Source organism: Peromyscus maniculatus, chromosome 22 (assembly GCF_049852395.1).
Source record: "Peromyscus maniculatus bairdii isolate BWxNUB_F1_BW_parent chromosome 22, HU_Pman_BW_mat_3.1, whole genome shotgun sequence".
In the NCBI taxonomy this organism is placed as follows: domain Eukaryota; kingdom Metazoa; phylum Chordata; class Mammalia; order Rodentia; family Cricetidae; genus Peromyscus; species Peromyscus maniculatus.
Genome location: NC_134873.1, coordinates 25,340,496 through 25,359,702, shown reverse-complemented (window position 1 = coordinate 25,359,702; position 19,207 = coordinate 25,340,496). Strand labels below are relative to the sequence as shown.

Below are 19,207 nucleotides of genomic sequence, written 5' to 3'. Positions count from 1 at the left end.
GAGGCAGTCATGTGTTTGGGTTTACAACCAATGAGAAGGCAGAACAACATACTATAAAAAAAACGAACAGACAGGATATAGCTCTCTTTCGGAAAGCTGGGACAGCAGAAGGAAGGGTGAGATTTTAGCTCTGAGTTCTGACCTCTTGGCTTTCTCTTTTACATTGTTTCTGTATTTCTTATTTAATAAGATGGTTGGTTACATCAACAGGTAACAATCATTTTACCTATTCTTTTAAGTCTTGTTAAAGAAATGACATTAAATTAAAAAATAGCTGTTCCTTTTTATAGACCAGCAACTGTGAACATCCAGGGGTTTGGAAGCCTACCGGCATCCTCCTGGTTAGTCAGATTAGCCCCAAAGGCCTGTGTTGAGAGGATGCTGTCCACTGTGAAGACAGAAGATGATAGAGGTGATCAGAGGGCAGGGGCAGAGCTGGCAAGGGGCAGAGGGAGGTCAAATGCACAGAAGAGGGTTCCCTGTGGAGAAGGATGTCAGCAAATGTTTTTCAGGTCCTATGAGGATGAAGAAGGGCTCCCTCTGTCAGAAAAACTTTCCTTAAAATCTTCTCACTGCTGGAATGGGCACCTGGGGTCTCCTAACACCAGTTAGCCTCACTGAAAGCTCTGGAAGTCCTCTGTTGGAGGACTCACTGAGGGAGTAAAGAAGTCATGGCAGCGAGTAGCACTGATCTAATAAAGCAGTGCACTGCACACAGTCTTGGTCCTTGCCTGTGTGCTCATTGTTTCTATCACTTGCATCACTCCAGTTATCACAGCACAGAACAACAACAAGGGAAACACACACACACACACACACACACACACACACACACACACACACACACACACAGGAGTGTAAGCAAAAGCTGCTGTGGGTGTTCGATTCCTCACCATACAATAGTGCATCAGCTTTTCCTGACCCTTTCCTGATCAGCCTATACTATAATGAAGGATGTTTAGAAACCAGAGGTGTGAGAAAGATGGAACGAGGTCCTGATAAATATCCCCGAGATCTTGCCTCACTTCCAGCACCAAAACATAAACTAGACCGTGTATGACAGTAGGAACCCTGAGGATAGGTTTTAAAAGTGTATTCTTCTGGTCTGAATTTTTTTAAATGCACATGCCATTTCATGTATCTGCCATAAAGGTCTAATTTATATTTGTTTGTGTCTCTGCATGTAAGTGCATAATTGTGTGAGTGCCCCTCCATGTGTGCTGAGGCATGCGGTCAACCTCATGAGCCATTGAAAGTTTTTTTAAAAATATGTCTTTTGGGATACATTAATTATGCACAATATGGATTTCACTATGATGCTTTTATATAAGTATAAAATGTGCTTTGGTCATATCCACATCCTGTTATCTTCTTGTCTGCTTTCCAATTAAATTTGTATAGAATTTCAGCAATAGGATAAAAGCTTGGATGATCACCTTCTTTTGAAGGATGAACACCTTCCTTTGAAATTTCATTTTGTTCTGCTTAAGTTTACCCACAAGCTCTTTACTCACTTATGTACATGAAATCTTACCTTAATGCAATTTCCATGAAGTTTAAGTTACATATATTTATAACCATTAATAAATTATATATAAATCAGAGTATTATTTTCCATGGCTTTCTCTTTTGATTATTATTATTCACAACATTTTTGATTAATTCTCTCAGGAAATATGTCAATAGAAAACCTTAATATATACTTGGTTATATTCTTTGGTTGCAATTTACTAAGTGAAGCTTATGTACCTCATATAATTAACAGCAATTAATACATTTTTTTTCAGTATTCCAAGACAAGGTTTTCACTCTGGAACCTTGGAACAAGATCTGTATACAAGACCATCCTCAAACTCAGAGATCCACGAGTCTCTGCCTCCTAAGTGCTGGGATTTCACATATGCATCACCATTGCCTGACAAAATTTGGTACTTTTTAGTATAAGAACTTTGTTCTGTTTTTAAGTATAATTAGTCATACAGCTGAAGACGTGTTATTTTCAGTAAACTAAAATTAACCACTGATTTTATATCATTTACCTTCAGATAGTCTACTAATGTCACTAAAGAGAACGTCTGAAGAACATGGTTTACTCTTGTTTGGCGTAATGGGGTTGCTGGGGTGTAGGTACTATGTCCAAATGCATCACTATACTCACACTAAATATGTGCAATTTTATAATAAGTATTCCAATGCAACATGCTTTGAACTAATTTTAGTTGATATCTATGGAAAATCCCAACCTACTGCTTTCAGAGATTATTTTACACACCATTACACAATCCCATGTCACATTCAGTTCATTGTGAAATTCTGGAGCATGTTTTACTATTTTTTACTTCTCAATTGTATTACACTTAATGTGATATCTTTTATGTGAACATTGTTTTCTCTGTCACTAAACTATAGTGCAGTCCTCTTTCAATGTCTTTGTACATTATTTTAAATCAGCTTCAAATTCACACATTTCCTATTAGTTTGCTGAAAATGATTATACAGTATAGCATAATTTACCCTTTTATAATTTTGCAAACAACACAATTAAAATTATGTATTTTCGCCGGGCGGTGGTGGCGCACGCCTTTAATCCCAGCACTCGGGAGGCAGAGGCAGGCGGATCTCTGTGAGTTCGAGGCCAGCCTGGTCTACCAAGTGAGTTCCAGGAAAGGCGCAAAGCTACACAAAGAAACCCTGTCTCAAAAAAAAAAAAAAATTATGTATTTTCAACAACAAGAAGGTAATGTTGAGTATGTTCAATTTACAACACAAATTCAATATAATCTACAAAAATTAACAACAAATTATAAGAGGAAAGCTGAATCCAAAGCTTTGTGCCATGTGGGAAAATGCAAAATTCATAATAGCATTATGAAGACAAACTGGTACACACATTGACATAATGTGACTTTTGTACTTAAGTAAAATCCACAACTCCATGATAGCGCCCGTGCTACCACTACCCGTTCACCAAGTGAGGGGCTGTGAATCGAAAAACAGAGGCAAGAGACAAGGGTCCTTTGCCTCAGCAGAATGCAGAATGCAGTTTATTGAAAGAGGGAGGAAAGAGGGACTGCACAACTCACATAAAAATAACTCAAAATGACCCCTAAACTGATATATTTCTGACTCTTCAGCTACTACTGATCTCTCTTCCAATCAGAGAGCCCACATGCTCTAGATCTCTCTGGAAATGAAGGTGATCAGAAAGATTAGCTATGGCTATCCATCGCCTCAGTCCACCTAGTGGTTTCAGGCAAACCCAGTCTGGTTGATACCCCCACACAAAACAATGTTGAAGAATAATGTCTGCTTCCCGCAACATGGATTATGGCACAAGATGTAGAATCTGCCTTATCCACCTGCCCAACAACATGGTCACCCAAGGAACCTCTACAGCTCAGAAATTCCTTTTGTTCCCTGGAATTGAATTTTTCTCAATCTTGCTATTGTGGTTGGTGATAAAGGAAAGTTAAAAGGATTCTAATCAAGAATATCTGAAAGAAGCCAGGCAGTGGTGGCACTTCCCTTTAATGCCAGCACTTGGGAGGCAGAGGCAAGTGGGTCTTTGTGAGTTTGAGGCCAGCCTGGTTGACAGAGCAAGATTCAGGACAGGCACAAAACTACAGAGAAACCCTGTCTCGAAAAAATAAAATAAAATAAAATAAAATAAAAAGAATATCTGAAAGTTGACCCCATTACCTCCTTTCTTCTACTTTCTAAACTATTTATAAAACTTACCACATAAACTGTGAAATTCAATGTTAAGAATTTCTACAAACCATGTCTTCATTTTTCTAATCTGTCTTCCCTCTGCACACCAAAAGCAATGCCAATGTGTTGACACAGGACAGTGATAATATACACACCACATCTCCCTAGCCAGGCCTGCAGAGCCTCCCCATTCCTACGGAATGTACAGAAAGGGCAGCTTAGAGGAGAAGGGCCACTGCCTGGGTCAACACATCCACCAACAGAACCAGACTGTCTCATGGTCTACCCAACTCCCAGATGACAGACAGCTCAGCAAACAAGCTCCTTGAGTGCAAGGCCATGTGCCCCCACTCACCCTGGCATTGCTTATGGTCTCCCTCGCTGCTTCCTATAGTTACATTAGAGGAAAATGCTAGAAAAACCCCACAATTGACCTCCCACTGGAGCTCCTGATTGCTAGACTTGCTGGGAGTCCCTAAACAGACAGTATAGACACCTGGGCCTCGGGACAGTGGGGACTCTCCCACTAGATGAGCAGAGATCAAATGACTAAGGCAGCACAGGCCTTCCCAGCTCTGCCCTTCTACCCTAGTGGCAGACAGGCCTCTAGTCCGGGATATCTGTATTGTAGAAGAAATTCTTCCAGTCTCTCCAAGCATTTCCTGTACTTCTCCCAAGATATGGTATCCCTTGTGTGCATATTCCATTCCACAGTCACTGACTAGTACACCAACCCTTTGCTTCATAGCTCACAAGCGCCAAACATAGTCATATTCAAATGATAACTGTTATGGTGATATTTTATTTGAATTGAAATGTGATTTTATTTGTATGTTAATAAATAAAGTTGCCAGGGAATCAGAGCTAATAACATTTAGCAGAAATCTGGCGGTGGTAGCACATGCCCATAATCTGATCACATGACAAAATCTATGTGTTCAAGGACATAGCCAGTATGGTGACATATGCCTTTAATACCAGTCACAACCATAGAGAGCTGGAGGTCTGTATAGACAGGCAGTGATGAAGAAGTCATGTGGTTGGGTTTATAACCAATGAGAAGGCAGAACAGAAAGTCAATAAAAAGAAGGGTCACATAGGAAAAGGTCTCTCTCTCTCTCAGGGGAAGGACAGCAGTGACTGGTAAGCTAAAGGCTATTCCCTAGTGCTCTGACCTCTTGGGCTTTAACTCTTTATTCAGCTCTGTGTTTCTTATTTAATAAGACTATTTAGAATTACATCTACAAAATGTTGTTAAAGCAAAAAGAGGCCATGAATTAGAAAACAATGAAGTGTCTATGGAAGGCTTAGAGGCAGGAAAGAGATAATGAAAATGATGTAATTATAATCCCCAAAAATTATTTCAAAAACTCGAAATAGACTTTATGGCCACGTGCTCCAAAGACTAGGGATTTGTGTTACACCACACCAAGTATTAGTCACACATTTCTCTCAGGCTGTACATCTTAAACCTGTAAAATAACAGGTCTTTTAGGAGAAGCCACACCATTTAATCCAGTTCTATTTTGCTTGAATTAGTGTTAACTACTATAATTTGGTTTCATGGTTAAGTTCAGTATTTTATCCAGATTCTTGATTCCCTGGTCTGTGGACCCAAGTTGGCCAGTCAGGACATTTATTGATCATCTAAAGTTGATTACCTCACTTCTTATTTCTAATGCGAGCTAGTCAAAGGAGGAGAGCTCTCATGCTCCTTCTTGCCCATCCCTTTCTTTTCTGTGACTAACCTCCTTTAGAGTTGGTCAGTGAATCCAATTCTTACACAGGTCCCTATTCATTTACAAGTTTGCAGTAAAATCCAGAGAATATGGAGGACACTCAATAACTGGTCTATTTTTCCATCTGACTCACCAGTTAAGGCTCAGCCTTGAAGTAGTTGTAGGACTATTGTTCCAGCATTGGGCAGCAGAAGTAGGATTAGGTATTCAGAGCAAGGCTCAACTACATGGGGTGAGGCAAGCCTAAGCTACAGGAGACATTGATCTAAACAGAAAGAGATAAATTAGAGAATGTGAGAAAATGGACAGAAACTCTTAATGACATGGAAATAATGGGGAATAGGAACAAAAAAGAGATAGAACAGTGATGCATTTAAAGAAAAGCAAATGTGAAAGTTTTTCTTGAAAGCATTAACTCCTGTAATACAGGACTTGAGGCATCTAATATCTTAGAGAGCTTTTCTTTATCATAAATTGGTTCACGTAAGAGACAGCAAGCATGGAGGCCCCGAAGTCAGAGAAATCAACCCTTTTAAGTTTGTGTTATCATTTGGCAAGATTTAGGAAATGCTGCTGTTCTGGAGGAGATATGTCACTGGGGGAAATTTTTGAGAATTTACAGCCACACATCATCTCCAGTTCCTACTCTTTGCTTCATGCTGCAGGTTAAGGATGTGAGTTCTTAGCCTCCTGCTTTAGCTGCCATGTCTGACACTTGTTCTCATGCCACTTTCATGATGGACCTGTAGCCCTCTGGAACCAGGAGCCAAATTATATAAATACATTATATAAATACAACAGAATAGAAAGTAATACAAACCTATAAAGTTTTACAACTGAATAAGTTGTTTCCTGTAACTGAAGAGAACCATGAATCCAAAAAGGTTACAATATCGTTTAAGTTCATACTGTAAGTGAGACAGTTCTGGAGGGAAAGTTACCCTGGCTGTCAGAAATCAGGCTATTTCTACAGCTGTGAAAGGAAGGTCTCCTGGATACCTACAGCTGTGAGGAGAAAGAAATCTTGAGTGTGTGTGTGTGGGGGGTGAGTCAGGCTATACCTGAAGCTGTGTTGCCATGTGGGATGGTCTCCACACAGGTTGTGGCAATCCTCCTGTCTCTGAGAGAGAGCCATTACAGCTCTGCTCCCCTCCACTCTGTTCCCACTTTGCAATATTCTTCTAATACTTTCCCAGCAGAGGCGTGCATTGCTTCTCTGCTCGGTTCCATTAGGGAGTTTCCCAGCAGAGATGATGGTTTCTTCTCAGCTCCGGCCCAAATTGTTACTTCTCTGCTTCACACAGCTAAGGGGACCCCCCATGCAGAAATGGTGCACTCCCAAAACATTACTTTTGCTCTGCGACCCTTTGGGAGTTTCCCTGCAGAGGGTACTACTGATTCTCTGCCAGGCTCCACTAGGGAGTTTCCCAGTAGAGACTTTGCTCCATGATGGCAAAAGAAGGTCTTCACCCAAAACTCATTCAAGCATCAGGGATAAATTCTGCAGTCTCAATATGTAACACCACTCTTTCAGCATACTGAGAGTCAGTTACTATGTTGAGAGGTTCTGAAAAATCCATTAATACCAACAGAATAGCATACAATTCTGATTTTTGAACTGAATTATACGGACTTTGAACCACTTTACTTAAATTTTCTGATTAGTAACCTGCCTTTCCTTCTTTGTTGGCATCTGTATAAAATGTACGAACTCCAGATATGGGTTTTTGCCATACAATTTGAGGCAAGATCCAATCAGCTCTCTTTATTAGATCAATTCTATTGCTTTGGGGATATTTGCTGTTAATTTCTCCCAAAAAATTACTGCAAGCTCTTTGCCAAGGTTCACATTCTGTCCATAATTTTTCAATGTACTCCTTACTTAATGGTATGACAATTTCTGCTGGGTCTATGCCTGCTAATTGACAAAGTCTCAATTTTCCTTTGTAAATCAAGTCAGAGATTTTTTCCACATAAGTTTTTAATTTTTTATTTGGTTTATTTGGTAAAAATATCCATTCCAATATAATATCTTCCCTCTGCATTAATATTCCAGTAGGAGAACGCCTAGAAGGTAAAAAAACCAAAATGCAATCCAGCTTTGGATCAATACGATCCACGTGTCCTTCATGCATTTTCTTTTCTACCAAGGCCAATTCTTTCTCAGCTTCAGGTGATAATTCTCTTGGACTATAAGTCCTTGTCACCTTCTAAGGTTTTGAACAAATTAGTCAGTTCATCATTTTTTACCCCAACAATAGTTCATAGATGAGAAATATCTCCAAATAATCTTTGAAAGTTATTTAGAGTCTGTAGTCTATCTCTCAGAATTTGCACCTTTTGGGGTCTAATTTTTTGTAGCTCTATTTTATATCCTAAATAATTAATAGAATCTCCTCTTTGTATCTTTTCAGGAGCAATTTATAATCCCCAGCAAGGCAAAATTTTCTTTACTTCTTCAAACATTATTTCTAAAGTATCTGCATTTGAGTCAGCTAGTAAAATATCGTCCATATAATGATAAATTATAGATTTAGGAAATTTTTTACGTATCTCTTCCAATGGCTGTTGTACAAAGTATTGGCACAGAGTGGGGCTATTCAACATTCCCTGTGGGAGGACCCTCCATTGAAATCTTTTAACCGGTTGAGAATTATTATAAGTAGGCACTGTAAAAGCAAATCTTTCTCTGTCTTTTTCTTGTAAGGGTATTGAAAAAAAACAGTCTTTTAAATCAATAATTATGAGAGGCCATCCTTTCGGTAACAGAGTAGGCAAAGGCATCCCAGATTGTAGAGAGCCCATTGGTTGAATTACTTTGTTAATTGCTCTAAGGTCTGTTACCATTCTCCATTTGCCAGATTTCTTTTTAATAACAAATACAGGAGAATTCCAAGGGCTGGTTGATTCTTCAATATGCTGAGCATTTAACTGTTCTTCTACCAGCTCTTCTAAAGCCTGGAGTTTCTCTGTTGTTAAAGGCCATTGCTGGACTCATACAGGCTTGTCTGTTAACCATTTTAAAGGTAGAGCTGTTGGTGTCTTTGGAAGATCATCAGTTATTGTGCCCTGTTCTTGTATAATATGGATGGCTGGTGACCACTCATTAGAACAATATCTTCTAATATTTCTCTCAGTAACATGTGCTAGTTTATGATTTGTTTCTGAGATTGGAGGGATGTTAATCTGAGTATTCCATTGTTGCAACAAGTCTCGACCCCACAGGTTCATAGTTATGTTAGCCACATATGGTTTTAATTTTCCTCTCTGTCCTTCTGGACCTATACATTTGAGCCATCTTGCACTCTGTTTCACCTGAGATAATGTCCCAATTCCTAACAGTTGAACGTTTACCTCCTGAAGAGGCCAAGTTGGATGCCAAAATTCTGGTGCAATTATGGTAACGTCCGCACCTGTGTCTACCAGACCAGACAACAAAACACCATTTTTTTTTTTTTTTTTTTTTTGTGATATATATTTTTTATTTTACAATACCATTCAGTTCTACATATCAGCCATGGGTTCCCCTATTCTCCCCCCTCCCACGCCCTCCCCTTACCCCCAGCCCACCCTCCATTCCCATCTCCTCCAGGACAAGTCCTCCCCCGAGGACTGTGATCGACTTGGTAGACTCAGTCCAGGGAGGTCCAGTCCCTTCCTCCCAGACTGAGCCAAGTGTCCCTGCATAAGTTCCTGGTTTCAAACAGCCAACTCATGGAATGAGCACAGGACTTGGTCCCACTGCCTAAATGCCTCCCAAACTGATCAAGCCAATCAACTGTCTCACCTATTCAGAGGGCCTGATCCAGCTGGGAGCCCCTCAGTCTTTGGTTCATAGTTCATGTGTTTCCATTCATTTGGCTATTTTTTTTCAATAATTGAGTAAAACTGAAATTTATTATATGCCACAGTCGTCCTACGGACCTCCATGCTATATATATATATATAGCCTCTATGGTTCTATGGGTTGTGGTCTGATTGTTCATTTTATATCTAGAATCCACCAATGAGTGAGTACATACCATAACTGTCTTTCTGGGTTTGGGTTACCTCACTCAGGATGATCTTTTCTAGTTCCATCCATTTGCCTGCAAATTTCATGCTTTCATTGTTTTTCTCTGCTGAGTAGTACTCCATTGTGTATATGTACCACATTTTTTTCATCCATTCTTCCGTTGATGGGCATCTAGGTTGTTTCCAGGTTCTGGCTATTACAAATAGTGCTGCTATGAACATAGCTGAGCATGTATCTTTATGGTATGTATCAGCATTCTTTGGGTATATGCCCAAGAGTGGGATGGCTGGGTCTTGAGGTAGTTTGATTCCTAATTTTCTGAGAAACCGCCATACTGATTTCCATAGTGGTTGTACAAGTTTACATTCCCACCAACAGTGGAGGAGTGTTCCCTTTGCTCCACATCCTCTCCAACATTGGTTGTCATTGGTGTTTTTGATCTTAGCCATTCTAACAGGTGTAAGGTGGTATCTCAGAGTCGTTTTGATTTGCATTTCTCTGATGATTAAGGATGTTGAGCATTTCTTTAAATGTCTTTCAGCCATTTGTAGTTCTTGTTTTGTGAATTCTCTGTTTAGCTCTTTAGCCCATTTTTTAATTGGACTGTTCAGTGCTTTGATGTCGAGTTTCTTGAGTTCTTTATATATTGTGGAGATCAATCCTCTGTCAGATGTGGGGTTGGTGAAGATCTTTTCCCAATCTGTTGGCTGTCTTTTTGTCTTATTGACTGTGTCTTTTGCCCTGCAAAAGCTTCTCAGTTTTGAGAGGTCCCATTTATTAATGGTTGTGCTCAAGGTCTGTGCTGTCGGTGTTTTATTTAGGAAATGGTCTCCAGTGCCAATGCGTTCAAGAGTGCTTCCTATCTTCTTTTCTATTAAGTTTAGTGTAACTGGATTTATGTTTAGGTCTTTGATCCACTTGGACTTGAGTTTTGTGCATGGTGACAGATATGGATCTATTTGTAATCTTTTACATATTGACATCCAGTTATGCCAGCACCATTTGTTGAAGATACTTTCTTTGTTCCATTGTATAGTTTTGGCTCCTTTGTCAAAAACCAGGTGTTCATATGTGCATGGATTAATGTCAGGGTCTTCAATTCGATTCCATTGGTCCGTATGTCGGTTTTTATACCAGTACCAAGCTGTTTTTATTACTATAGCTCTATAGTAGAGTTTGAGGTCCGGGATGGTGATGCCTCCAAGGGTTGCTTTATCGTATAGGATTCTTTTAGCTATCCTGGGTCTTTTGTTTTTCCATATAAAGTTGAGTATTTTTCTTTCCAAGTCTGTGAAGAATTGTGTTGGGATTTTGATGGGGATTGCATTGAATCTGTAGATTGCTTTTGGTAAGATTGCCATTTTTACTATGTTAATCCTACCTATCCATGAGCATGGGAGATCCTTCCATTTTCTGATATCTTCTTCAATTTCTTTCTTTAGAGATTTAAAGTTCTTATCAAAAAGGTCTTTCACTTGTTTAGTTAGTGTTATCCCAAGGTATTTTATATTATTTGTGGCTATTGTAAAGGGTGATGTTTCTCTGACTTCTTTCTCAGCCCTTTTATCATTTGTGTATAGGAGGGCTACTGATTTTTTTGAGTTGATCTTGTATCCTGCCACTTTACTGAAGGAGTTTATCAGCTGTAGAAGTTCCCTGGTAGAGTTTTTGGGGTCACTTATGTATACTATCATATCATCTGCAAATAGTGAAAGTTTGACTTCTTCCTTGCCAATTTGTATCCCTTTGATCTCCTTTTGTTGTCTTATTGCTCTAGCTAGAACTTCTAGTACTATATTGAATAAATATGGGGAGAGTGGACAGCCTTGTCTTGTTCCTGAATTTAGTGGTATCGCTTTGAGTTTCTCTCCATTTAATTTGATGTTTGCTGTTGGCTTGCTATAAATTGCTTTTATTATGTTTAGAAATGTTCCTTGTATTCCTATTCTTTCTAAGACCTTTATCATGAAGGGGTGTTGGATTTTGTCAAAGGCTTTTTCAGCATCTAGGGAAATGATCATGTGGTTTTTTTCTTTCAGTTTGTTTATATGGTGTATTACATTGACTGATTTCCGTATGTTGAACCATCCTTGCATCCCTGGGATGAATCCTACTTGGTCGTGATGGATGATTGTTTTGATGTATTCTTGGATTCGGTTTGCCAATATTTTGTTGAGTATTTTTGCATCAATGTTCATGAGGGAGATTGGTCTGTAGTTCTCTTTCTTTGTTGCATCTTTGTGTGGTTTGGGTATCAGGGTAATTGTAGCCTCATAAAAAGAGTTTGGTAGTGTTCCTTCTGTTTCTATTGTGTGGAACACTTTGAAGAGGATTGGTATTAGTTCTTCTTTGAAAGTCAGGTAGAATTCTGCACTGAAACCATCTGGTCCTGGGCTTTTTTTAGTTGGGAGACTTTTGATGACTGTTTCTATTTCTTTAGGGGTTATTGGTCTATTTAAATGGTTTATCTGGTCTTGATTTAATTTTGGTATTTGGTATTTATCCAGAAAATTGTCCATTTCTTCCTGGTTTTCCATTTTTGTGGAATACAGGTTTTTGAAGTATGATCTGATGATTCTCTGGATTTCCTCATTGTCTGTTGTTATGTCTCCCTTTTCATTTCTGATTTTGTGAATTTGGGTGTTCTCTCTTTGCCTTTTGGTTAATTTGGCTAGTGGTTTGTCTATCTTGTTGATTTTTTCAAAGAACCAACTCTTTGTTTCATTGATTTTTTGTATTGTTCTCTTGTTTTCTATTTCGTTGATTTCAGCCCTCAATTTGATTATTTCCTGGCGTCTATTTCTCCTGGGTGAGTTTGTTTCTTTTTGTTCTAGAGCTTTCAGTTGTGCTGTTAATTCATTGGTATGGGATTGCTCCATCTTCTTTATGTGTGCATTTAGAGCTATGAATTTTCCTCTTAGCACTGCTTTCATAGTGTCCCATAAGTTTGGGTATGTTGTACTTTCATTTTCATTGAATTCTAGGAACTCTTTAATTTCTGTCTTTATTTCTTCCTTGACCCATTGATGTTTCAGGTGGGTATTATTCAGTTTCCATGAGTTTGTGGGTTTTCTATAATTTTTGTTGTTATTGAGTTCTAACTTTAAGGCTTGGTGGTCTGATAAAATACAGGAGGTTATTCCAATTTTTTTGTATCTGTTGAGATTTGTTTTGTGTCCAAGCATGTGGTCAATTTTTGAGAAGGTTCCATGGGGTGCTGAGAAGAAGGTATATTCTTTTGTGTTAGGATGGAATATTCTGTAGATATCTATTAGGTCCATTTGAGTCATAACATCTGTTAGGTCCTTTATTTCTTTGTTAAGTTTCAGTCTGGTAGATCTATCTTTTGGTGAGAGTGGTGTGTTAAAATCTCCCACTACTAATGTGTGGGGTTTGATGTGCGTTTTAAACTTTAGTAGTGTTTCTTTTATGAATGTGGGTGCTTTTGTATTTGGAGCATAAATGTTTAGAATCGAGACTTCATCTTGGTGGATTTTTCCTGTGATGAATATGTAATGTCCATCCTGGTCTCTTTTGATTGATTTTAGTTTGAAGTCTATTTTATTAGATATTAGGATAGCTACACCAGCTTGTTTCTTAGGTCCATTTGCTTGGAAAACCTTTTCCCAGCCCTTTACTCGGAGGTAGTGTCTGTCTTTGGGGTTAAGGTGTGTTTCTTGTATGCAGCATATGGATGGGTCCTGTTTTCTAATCCATTCTGTTAGTCTGTGTCTTTTTATAGGTGAGTTGAGACCATTGATATTGATGGATATTAATGACCAGTGATTGTTAATTCCTGTTATTTTTTTGGTTGTGTTGTGTTGTCCTTCTGCGGTGTATGTTGGTGTAGGATTATCTATTGCTTGATTTTTCATGGATGTGTTTAGCTTCTTTGGGTTGAATTTTCCCTTCTAGTGCTTTCTGTAGGGCTGGGTTTGTGGACAGGTATTGATTAAATCTGGTTTTATCCTGGAATATATTGTTTACTCCGCCTATGGTGATTAAGAGTTTTGCTGGGTATAATAGTCTGGGTTGGCATCCATGGTCTCTTAGTGTCTGCATGAGGTTTGTCCATGATCTTCTATCTTTCATAGTCTCTATTGAGTAGTCTGGTGTTATTCTGATGGGTTTGCCTTTATATGTTACTTGGTCCTTTTCCTTTGCAGCTCTTAATATTTTTTCTTTATTCTGTGTGTTTAGTGTTTTGATTATTATGTGGCGAGGGGACTTTTTTTTTGGATCCAGCCTATTCGGTGTTCTGTAAGCTTCTTGTATCTTCATAGGTATTTCTTTCTTTAGGTTAGGAAAGTTTTCTTCTATGATTTTGTTGAATATATTTTCTGTGCCTTTGAGTTGGTATTCTTCTCCTTCTTCTATCCCTATTATTCTTAGGTTTGGTCTTTTCATGGTGTCCCAAATTTCCTGGACGTTTTGTGTTAGGACTTTTTTGTCTTTATTGTTTTCTTTGACTGACGAATCTATTTTCTCTATCGTGTCTTCAGTGTCAGAGATTCTCTGTTCCATCTCTTGCAATCGGTTGGTTATGCTTGTTTCTGTAGTTCCTGTTCGTTTTGTCAGGATTTCTATTTCCAGCATTCCCTCAGCATGTGTTTTCTTTATTGTCTCAAATTCATTTTTCAGATCTTGGAATGTTTCTTTCATCTGTTTAATTGCTTTTTCTTGGCTTTCTTTGATTTCTTCCCATTTTTTGTTCGTTTTTTCTTCCATTTCTTTAAGGGAGTTTTTTATTTCCTCTTTAATGGAGTTTTTCATTTCCTCTTTAAGGGAAGTTTTTATTTCCTCTTTAAGGGAGTTTTTTATTTCCTCTTTAAGGAAAGTTTTTATTTCCTCTTTAAGGTAGTTTTTCAATTCCTCTTTAAGGAAAGTTTTTATTTCCTCATTGAGGGAATGTTTTATTTCTTCTTTAAGGGCCTCTATCATCTTCTTAATGTCATTTTTAGGGTTGATTTCTTCTGTTTCTTCTGTCATGGTATGTTTAGGTCTTGCAGGTGTAGAATCACTAGGTTCTGATGTTGCCATATAGGTCTTTATGTTGTTGCCTGTATTTTTGCACTGGCGCCTACTCATCTCTTCCTCTGTGAGGTGCAGGTGGTGTCTATGTCTGAGAGTGCCTCTCTTGTTCTAATTTTTAGTCTTGGTTTAGTAGGGGTTCTTGGTTAAATTGGTGCTTTTGGGCTATTTCTTCAGGGGCAGCTGATTTCGATCGGTGAATTATATATACTTATGATTCTGGTGATCTGGTTTGGTGTCTGGGTAGCGCCTTCTTCTGTGTTCTCAGGTCACTTTTTGTTCATTTGTCAACTCCTCAGCTGATCTTGTTTCTTCAGACTTTAAACTGTAGGCATCTGAATCCTCTCCCAGATGGGTTTCAGCTGAGCAGGGTAGTCTCACCAACACCTCCAAGTTGTTGGGTTTCACAGGATCAGCAGCTGGGCCCTGGGTTGTCCTCAGACGGAGTGTTCAGATTCGTTCTGGTTCTGACCCACGGAGATAGCTTCTTCCCAAGATGTTGGGGTTAGGGGCGTCCCTGTTCCAAGCTGTGTCTGCTTGTCTCCGTCCCTGGGCCTGTTTACCTCTGCGGTCCGCTGCCGGGCCTGTATGTCCCTGTCAGCTGCCGCTGGGTCTGTCTGCCTCTGGGGGCCGCCACCGGGCCTGAATGTCCCTGTCAGCCGCTGCACGTCTACCTCAGCGGGCTGCCGCTGGGCCCGTCTTCCTCCACAGGCTGCCGCCACAGGCCTACCTGCGTCTGCTTGTCTTCGCCGCCGGGCCTGTCTACCTCTGTGGACCGCCGCTGGGCCTGAATGTCTCTGCCGGCTGCCGCCGGGCCTGAATATCTCTGTCGGCTGCCGCCGCTGGGCCCGTCTACCTCAGCGGGCTGCTGCTGGGCCCGTCTACCTCCGCGGGCCGCCGCCGCAGGCCTACCTGCATCTGCTTGTCTCTGCCGCCGGGCCTGTCTACCTCTGTGGGCCGCCGCTGGGACTGAATGTCTCTGCCGGCTGCCTTCGGGCCTGAATATCCCTGTAGGCTGTCGCCGCTGGGCCCGTCTACCTCAGCGGGCTGCTGGCCCCGTCTACCTCCGCGGGCCGCCGCCGCAGGCCTACCTGCGTCTGCTTGTCTCTGCCACCGGGCCTGTCTACCTCTGTGGGCCGCCGCTGGGCCTGAATGTCTCTGCCGGCTGCTGCCGGGCCTGAATGTTCCTGTCGGCCGCTGCCGCCAGGCCCGTTTACCTCAGCGGGCCGCCGCTGGGCCCGTCTACTTCTGTGGGCCGCCGCTGGGCCTGAATGTCTCTGCCGGCTGCCGCTGGGTCTGAATATCCCTGTCGGCTGCCGCCGCTGGGCCCATCTACCTCCACCGGCCCCCGCCGCAGGCTTACCTGCGTCTGCTTGTCTCTGCCGCCGGGTCTGTCTACCTCTGTGGGCCGCCGCTGGGACTGAATGTCTCTGCCGGCTGCCACCGGGCCTGAATATCTCTCCGCGCCCGGGCAAGCAGCGGCAGCGGCGGCGGCGGCCGATCCGTTCGCCCTCGTCGCTCCTCCACGCGGCCCCCCACCATTTATTTTTATCGTTAATTTTGGTCTTTGTTCATTAATAGAAGTTTGCCAAAAAATTTTCTTTATGTTTTCTCCTGAATTTGCTATTCTCTCTGTTTCATCATCCTGACCAGCATGATTTATTCCAATAAGCATTTGGTTATTTAATCGCTCAGAGCAGGGATTTCCTCTATGGCTGCAGGAAAGGTTTGAACTGGATTTGCAATGGGGGCCTGCGCGAGGCCCCTCTGGGAGTTTCCTGAAGACTGAGGCAAAGGATTACCCTGTCTGTCCTTTGTTGATCTACATTCGTTGGTCCAGTGTTTTCCCTTACCACACCTTCTGCATACTCCAGAAGGAAGGGGCATTCTGTTGCCATTGTTCCTTGAAGAAACATTGTTTCTCGGAATGACCGGTCTACAGTCCCTTTTCAAATGTCCTTGCTTTCCACATCCAAAACATCTAACACTCCTCAAACCTTTTGAAATTACTTCTCCTACCCAAGTATCATCATGCTCATCAGCCTCAACATTAATTGTTTCTCTAATCCAATCTTCCATAGGTGCAGATCTTGCCCTTAATGGCCTGATAATTCTTTTGCATGCTGCATTCGCATTCTCAAAGGCCAAAGATTCAATTATTGCCTTACCAGCTTCTGAATCCGAGACCATTCTCTTTACTGCTGAAGCCAGTCTTTGTAAAAAATCTGTAAAAGACTCTTTTGGGCCTTGCATCACCTTTGTAAATGACTCAGATTTTTTTCCTGGTTCCTCAACTCTGTCCCATGCATTCAAGGCTGCCGTTTGACATAAAATTAGGGTTTGGACATCATATAAACATTGTGTTTGTACTGAAGCATATTGGCCTTCTCCAATAAGCTAATCCTGGCAAACTTGTATTCCTTTATCCCTCCATTGTTTTTCTATGTTTTTAGCCTCCTCCTTAAACCAGGTAAGAAATTGAAGTCTCTGGCTGGGTTCCAGAACACCTTGTGCAAGGTCCTGCCAGTCCTGTGGTACTATCCTATTATATGTTGACCAAGAGTTTAACATTTGCTTTACATATGGGGAATGCATGCCATAAGATACTATTGCCTCCTTAAACCTTTTTAAATCCAACATTTCAATTGGAGCCCAAATATTAAGTGTAGCCATTTGATCAGGCATCTTCTGTACGGTTACAGGATAAATTAAGGGTGACTGTGTGAAAACAGGCTTTCTTTCTGTAACCTTATGATTCAGACTTGAAACAACTTCACTGTTAATTTCTTCTGTCTGAATTTTTACAGGTTTAACAAGTTCTTCTAAAGCTGTTATCCTGGCACTTAAATTGACTATCTTTTTAAATATTAAAATGATTAGCATAGTGATAAGCTGCATAATTCCACCAATACTAATATTATATAGTTGTTCCATTGTCAGACTGCCTAAAATTTCGAACAAAAACCAATTTTCTTCCAATGTACACATAAATCCCATTTTCTTAAATGTGGAAAAAAATTCTCTTTTAGATAGTTTCCTTTAAAATATCTGATATGTTATGACTTACCAAATCTGCGTAGAACAGTAGAAATCCGAGGGGATTTTCAAAACAGCCACTTAGTGTCCCAGGTGTAAATCCAGAGAGAGAGAGAAAGAGAGAGAGAGAGAGAGAGAGAGAGAGAGAGAGAGAGAGAGAGAGAAAGCACAAGAAAGCATAGCCGGCTAAAGCTTAAATCCAGCCACGTGTTCCCTCTTGTGCCGAGTCAAGGCTTGGGTCTGGCTTCCTTAAGCTCCGACCACGTGCATTGGCTTTACAGGCAGGGCCCTGTTCAGCAGGGCAGGTCTGAGTTGTTTGTAGCACCGTCTTTAAGCAAGCTGCTCACAGACCTAGACCCGGGCTAAGAAGCCGCCGCTCGGACTAGGAAGCCGACGGCTGCCTGCCGCCGCCTGCCGCCGCCTGCCGCCTCCTGCCGCCGCCTGCCGCCGCCTGCCGCCGCCTGCCGCCTCCTGCCACCGCCTGCCGCTGCCTGCCGCTTTTGCGGGAAAGCGGACCTGCCGCCAAGCCAAGCGGTTTTTAATGGATTCTTGTCACGTTGGGCGCCAGATTTTGATGTAACCAACCGTCTTATTAAATAAGAAACACAGAAACAATGTAAAAGAGAAAGTCCCGAGGTCAGAGCTCAGAGCTAAAATCTCACCCTTCCTCCTGCTGTCCCAGCTTCCCGAAAGAGAGCTATTTCCTGTGTGTAAGTCGATTTTCCAGTCATTCTGCCTTCTCATTGGTTGTAAACCCAAACACATGACTGCCTCGTCACTGTCTGAATGTACAGCCCCCTAGGTCTTAAAGGCATATGTCTCCAATGCTGGCTGTATCCCTGAACACACAGAGATCTATGGGATTAAAGGTATGTGCCACCACTGCCACACTCTGTCTATGGCTCTAATAGCTCTGACCCCCGGGCAACTTTAATGATTAACATACAATCAAAATCACATTTCAGTACAATTAGAATACCACCACATTTCCCCTTTTCTATTTTAATAAAAAGAAAAAAAAGCAAAAGGTTATAACTAACAAAAGAAAAACTATATACAAAAGTACAATAACTATATACAATATATACAAGTAATAAATACCTAAACAGGTATTTGACAAATCAGAGAAAATAATTCCTTGCATCCATCTACCATTTCTCAGGTACCATTATGTTCCTTCTCAGGTCTTTGATGTGGTTGAAAACTAGATAGTTGTAATTTCCTCAGTTATGATAAAAGATAAGTTAGATATAAAACATTAAACTCACAAATATAAGATAGATAGGACATCTTCTTTAAAATTGTAACTATAATTCTTGCTCGGTAATTGTTTTGTTATATGTAATTTTACCATGTTAAAGTTAAAACCTTCCTTTTTAAAAAAAGAAAAAAAGGGGAAGTGCTGTGGATATTGCTCTATATAAATAAAACACTGATGGCCAGTGACCAGGCAGGAAATAGGTTGCCAGGCAGGAAGTAGGTGGGACAAGGAGAGAGGAGAATTCTGGGAAGCGGAAGGCTGAAGGGGGAGACACAGCAGCCACCACCAGGAGAAACAGCATGTAGACTCTGGTAAGCCAACATCCACGTGGCAAGGTATAGATTTATAAAAATGGGTTAATTTAAGATAAAAGAACAGTTAGCAAGAAGCCTGCCATGGCCATACAGTTTATAA

The 19,207-nt window shown here is 40.8% G+C and overlaps 1 protein-coding gene across 1 annotated transcript in view; it reads right to left on the bottom strand.

Annotated features, from left to right (window-relative positions):
* Positions 1 to 19,207, bottom strand: part of LOC143270166 (zinc finger protein 120-like) — a 78,845-nt gene that overhangs the window by 44,047 nt on the left and 15,591 nt on the right. The window lies entirely within an intron of this gene.